The sequence below is a fragment of the Rhopalosiphum padi genome, chromosome 3, assembly GCF_020882245.1.
Source record: "Rhopalosiphum padi isolate XX-2018 chromosome 3, ASM2088224v1, whole genome shotgun sequence".
Lineage (NCBI taxonomy): Eukaryota > Metazoa > Arthropoda > Insecta > Hemiptera > Aphididae > Rhopalosiphum > Rhopalosiphum padi.
In genome coordinates this window covers 80,644,372-80,651,259 of record NC_083599.1, presented here as the reverse complement: position 1 = coordinate 80,651,259, position 6,888 = coordinate 80,644,372, and positions in this window count along the sequence as shown.

The following is a 6,888-nucleotide window of genomic DNA, read 5'->3' as shown; positions in this document are numbered from 1 at the left end:
AGATGACTAAACAATATTTGTGGTACTTACCACAAATATTGTTTAGTCAATACAGACAAGTGTCTGTTATAATAGGTATTGAGTATCATTAATAATATATGTAATATATAATATAATATTATTTTATACCATATATAGATAAATTATTTTAGAAATATTTGATACCAAATATTTTGAAAATGCATAAATTAAACATTGTGAAAATATATCACTACAATATTATGAAAACCTTGTGTGGAACGTCACCAGCATTGACCCAAGTTTCGTCCAGATAATATATTGGTCGACCCTCTTCTCGGTATCGCCCTTAAATATCGCCTCCGCCAATCAACAATTTCAGTCTTCTCTATTAAAGCGCTATTACGACCTTGCTTCACGCACTCAAAGTCCATAGATTTTAATAATCTATACAGTGAGGTACGAGAGAAATTGGGTAAGTCCTCATCTTCGTTGATTACTTGAAGAATTTTGTCTAATGTTGGGAACTCACGATCAGACCAAAATTTATGTATCTTCCGTCTTATTGCATATTTATCAAAATCATCTACCTTATCCTTCACATTTTTAAACTTTTTGGTTCTATTCGGAGATGAAATTGTTTTGGACCGTTTGTACTCCAAGATCGTTTGATAAATAGTTCCAATTCCAATTCCTAGTTGTTCTGATAATATTTTTTTTAGATGAACCATTTTAGCATCTGGATTTTGAGTAATGTGGTGTTTGTATGCGTTTATAATAACTGTTCTGGTGCCAGATGACACAAACTGAAATAATAAAAAGTCGGTAAAAGGGTGACAATCTTCTGTACAGTAAATTAGAAATGGGTCACTGTAATCGATGTTGTTAAATTTGAATTCAATGCTATATCATCGTTTACGAAAAACGATTTATATATTGTTATTATTAATACGGTAGGCAAATATGTTAAATTAATCTTAGTCCGTGACTATAATATTGTACACAGGTGATAGAGATAATGTATTAGTCGTGGTATTAGTTAAAACTTTTTTACACTAGTTTAAATGTTAATAAAACAAATGTGCCTATGTATTCCAATAATTTTTTAATCACTATAAGAATAACTAATGAGGAACTTTGTATTAAAATTTCAAGTATTTTGACTCAGCCAAACAAATTTAATCGACAATTCAAAAAAAAAAATTATCAGAAAAATTGAAAATTTCAGTGGTTTATATAAAAAGTTCAAAAAGTGGAAATATTTTGAAAATGTAACTGTATATAGATAACACTAATATAAACATTTGGTGAAAATTTCAAGTATTTACAGTGATTACAGTGATTATAGTACGGCCAGCGAAAAATGAGCCGCGACGGCAACGTTACTAGTGGTGTATTTTAGCGTAATCAGGGGTTCTCCGTTTGAAGCTATTGGCCCGCTATTCAAAACTCAGCTGAAGTTTGTTTACGCGCGTCCCTACGATTTTTCAAATTCCTTAAGGCCTTGAGTAAAATTTACTACAACACGTTTTTTAAATTTTTTTATACCAGCACTGACTATATATTATAGACTATATAAAATAGTAGGTTATCCTGCCGGGCGTTTCAGGACAATAGGAGTAGCAGTCGTAATACGCTAGCAGCTAGTATGTCCACAACCGTTGACCTGTGTGTTTGTGTGTACGTTTTAACGATTTTCCCGTGTTATAAGTATTTTACGAATTTTTGTCTGCCTTTTTTTAAAAAGTGTTATATTGTTTGTTATAAATTTATAATATTATTTTTATAATGGAATCTAAACAGGATATTCATTCCCAAACGAAAAAAGTAATTTTTAGTGTTTACAATTACTTTAAAGTATTGAGTACTGACAAAAATAATCCTGAAATTTTCCGTAAAACGTGTGAAGTAACTGCCGAAGCATGTGGTGTAAGCTTTGCTAGTGTCAAACGAATTTGTGCAGAAGGAAGAAAATTAGGAGATGACGGACCCTCTACTTCATTCAAGTCACCAAGAAAAAGTTATAAACGAGTTAAGTATGCTACTAATCTAGATGATTTTGATAACGAAGTTGTTAGGAGAACCGTTCATAATTTTTACGACAATCATGAATTTCCTACAAGTTCAAAAATTTTAGCCGCAATGCGTGAAAAAACCAACTATCCGGGTTCAAAATCGTCTATGAAAGTTCTTTTAAAAAATTTAGACTTCAAATACAAAAAGTGTAATGATGGACGTAAATTTTTAATGGAACGAAATGACATTGTGGCTTCTCGAGTAAAATTTTTAAGAAAAATGAATGCGTTTAGACATAATAACGATTCGAGACCAGTTGTGTACCTGGATGAGACGTGGGTAAACCAAAACCATACCCGTGGGTACATTTGGCAAAATTCGGATAATACTGAAGGACTCAAAGTACCCATAGGGAAAGGTGGTAGACTCATTGTGTGCCATGCCGGGTCACCGTCATTTGGTTTTGTTAAAAATTCCAAACTGGTATTTCGGTGCAAGTCAAGTAGTTCGAAAGACTATCATTCACAGATGAACAACACAGTGTTCGAAAAATGGTTCATTGAAATGTTATGTAATTTGGAGGAACCGTGTATTATAGTCACGGACAATGCCTCATATCATTCAATGTTATCTGAAGACTACCCTAAGCAGACGTTCAAAAATGGCTACAAGAAAAATCAATACCATTTACTCCCGAAGAAACGTTGTGCGAACTACGGGAAAAAGTGAAACTATCAATGCCAAAAGAAAAAATATATAAATTAGACGATATAGCTTTACAAATGGGTCATGAAGTGGTGAGACTGCCACCGTATCACTGCCAGTATAATCCTATTGAAATGATTTGGGCACAAGTTAAGGGAGAAGTCGCTGAAAAAAATCATTCCTTCAAAATTGCAGATGTAGAAGTGTTGGTCAATAATGCCTTAGATGCGGTGACGAAAGAACATTGGGCAAAATGCGGTGAACATTGTGCATAAATTCAAGACGAAGACTTGGCGAAGGAAGGGATAAGGGACGAAATTTTGGAACCCATCATTCTTACCATAAATCCTGACGACAGTTCAAGTGACGATGACGATGACGACGACGATGACAATTAATATTGTGTAAAACTTAATTATTTTTACTTATTATTTATTATTTTTTTGTATAATAGTATACCATTTATATTTTATATTTATTAATTTGTATAAATAAATTGTATGCACTATAATAATACCTATTATATTTCTTCAAAAATACGTATTTACTAAAATATAAAAGAAAAATATTTTTTTTTTATAATAATATTCGTATAACATGTTTGAAATTAATTTACGCGGCAAATAGTTGTAGAAGCCCTGACGAAATTCGGCCACCCGGAGCGTTGGTATCGCGGCTCATTTTTCGCTGGCCGTACTAGTTACAACCAGGGCTTGCATTTGAAAAAAAAATTTTGTTTTACGTTATTTACAATCAAAACGTTATACAAATTTTGAGTTTATCATTATTCAAAATTTAAACGTTATTCAACTTTTGTGTTTATCGTTATTCATAATTAAAACGTTATACAATTTTTTTATTTATCGTTATTTAAAATGTAAAAGCATTTAGATACCTGTTTTAAAATTACACAGGCCGCAATTTAAAAGCATATGAATATAACCTTTTTTTGGGGACATAATTTCCCTATTCTGAGTTTTAAGTAGGTATTGTATAACTTTATTTTATTTTATTTATTTAATTAAATGTGATACAGATTAAATTACAATACATAGTTCGTAAAGAATTCTTGGATTGAATAAATAATTGAATACTACTAAGTATTATCAAATAATTGGAAATTAATTATTTCGTTTAATTGAATACAATATATACTGTTTTGCGTTATGTTTTATTTAATGATATATTTATATATCATATATTTTTTTAAACGTTACGTTTTGTTTTGTGTTATTTATTTATTTATGTTTCTCGTTTTCCGTTATAATTACGTATAATACTATTATTTCATTCATCACCGATTAGACGTAATCTCCTATCGATATCTATATTATCTATGTGTGTAATGTAACGACTAATAAGTGTTTATAATCCGTCTTTATTACTCTGATTCAAAGATTATTGTTTTTTATGATTGACAAAAAATTAATAAGGACAAGTGTAAACAAACACAAAATGATTTTCCTATATCCTATTTTGAATTTGACGTATCTTAAAATCTATTGAATCGTAATAAAAAATTCAAACTCAGAAGTTCTTAAAAAAATAGTATTATAATTATTTGGTATTAAATATAGGTGTTACCATTTAAAAATCCAATGTTGATTTTTACGGAATTTGTTTAACTCGTAAAATTACAGTTATTTTGTAGTTAAAATTTCATAACCTTGTTATATTAATATCTATGATAAATGAAAAGAAATCTAGACTAATCAAATGAAAAATAAATGAATAAAGAATAATTTTTTATTCGACTAATGACCAACTCTGCATGCAATACGACATCATCTAAATAATATTATCAAATAATAATTGAATAGTGAATATTTACCTTTCCTTGAGGATTCCGTTTTTTTGGAGATTCCATGTTCTCCATAGTTTAAAAAAATAAAAAATGTAAAAAATACAAAATACTGTGCACAGCCGTAGAGGTAGAAAAATAGGTCGTACTCCGTAGAAGTCAAACAACTGACAAAGCGTAATGTACATGTGCTCTGCACCTGGCACCTACACGTAAACACTAAAAAACCATGGAATAAATAAATAAGGGTGACTTTTTTCCTTGGTTTTTTAACGATATAGTCCCGCGTTACGCATGACGCACGCACGCATAGGAGCCACAATCCTACGCACGACGCACGCACCCGCAGAATCGCGCAGAGCTGCACCCGTGATCGCACGCACTCCACCACGCGGCGCTCGACCACCCGCTTACGGGTAATTGGTGGGAGATGCGCAGCAACCGACGAAAACCGGTCGGCCAAAATGATCGTTCTCTTTTGGAACAGAGTTTACATTTGACGCGCTTTTGCCGAGAAAATCATTTGTTTTATTGTAAGTTTTAATAATTACTAATAATTATAATATTATGATGTCTCGAAGCAAAAAGTAAGTAGATTTAGTTACTAAGTCTACTAACGATGATGTTCATGTAAACAGTAAGTACCTTAATAATTATTTTTCCCATAATTATAGTCATTGACATGAAATTTCTAACAGAATTACCTCCAAGATTAGAGAAAAAATTTAAAATAATTAACAATGCTATTGAATACTATAAAAATAATAATGATACTGAAAATATTGAAAAATTTTAAGTTTTATTTGAAGAAGAAATACAAAATAAAAAAATAAATATGAGAAATTTTGTGATCATGACCATTTAACCGGAAAATATAGAGGGGCAGCTCATTTTATCTGTAACCTTACTTATCAAAATCCTAAATTTATCCCAATTGTTCGTCATAATCTTTCAGGTTATGATGCTCATCTATTTATAAAAGAATTTGGAAAAGATGAAAATAAAATAAAATAAATTCCAAATAATGAGGAAAAATATATATCTTTTTCAAAATGTATACCACATGAAAAATATATCAATGGTGAATATAAAATATTAACAACAGAATTAAGATTTATTGATTCATTAAAATTTTTACCTAGTTCTTTAGAAAAATTAGCAAATAATCTTAAAAAACACCAATTTAAACAACTCAGTAATTATATTCCTAGAAATCATTTAAATTTAGTTACTAGAAAGCTTGCTTATCTTTACGAATATATGGATTGTTCAGAGGAATTTTGATGAAACATGTTTACCTCCCATAGAAAATTTTTATAGTTCTCTCACTGATAAAAACGTAACGATAGAGGAATATAAAAACTCACAAAAAATTTGGAAAGTATAAAAAATAAAATTTAAAAAATCTTCGAGAATTCACTAGTTTGTATAATTTGATCGATGTTTTATTATTAACAGATATAATGGCAAATTTTAGAGATATTTCTTTAGAAACTTATAAATTAGATCCTTTGTGGTATTACACAACACCGGGATTCGCATGGAATTCTATGTTAAAAATGAAAATGTTAAATTAGAGTTATTAACTGATATTGATCAAATTTTGATGATTGAATCTGGAATCAGAGGCGGCTTATCTCAATGTAGTCAAAGATACTCGAAAGCAAACAATAAATACATGGGAGATAAATTTAACAAAAAAGAGGAATCAAAATTTTTAGAGTATTTAGCAGCGTCAGTTAGAAATAATAAGACTATCATGAAGTACACCGTTTGGCCATACTAATTTCATTGAATTATCAAATAACTTACTAATAGTTGAAAAGTTAGCCCTTTCCAACTGTTCTGAAGTTAGCAAAAAAATTTTACCGGATTCGTTTTTTTTGTAGTGTGCCAACTACTACATTTTCTAGATAACAGTCTTCACAATCGGTTGTTTCATCGATTGATACCCAAATTTTCTTGTCGGTTACATAACTTCGAATTTTATTCATTGTTTCATTATAGCACTCTTATAAATAATTTTTACGCATTGTGGATTCATCAGATATCTCTTTTCCTGTATACTTTTCCAAAAAATCACGAAAAACAGAGTTGTTGACCTTATTTAGTGGTATGTTAGCTGAAGTCAGTGCTCTACATAAATCCAAGTTGAATGACGATATTTTTGTATTTGATATTAATTGTTGTTTATCATTTTTTTCTTTTAGTTTAATTAATCGAATATGTTTAGCGGTGTTCATATGTTGTTCAACAGTAAACCGACCTGAACTTCGCATATTTTGCAATAAAGGATTGAACCATCGGTAGTTAAAACGTGCTCTCTGTTAATATTTAATACTATAAGAAACTCTCACTTCTAAGCACAAGCTTTTAGCTTTTTAGAAGTGAGTCAAAATATTATTTTG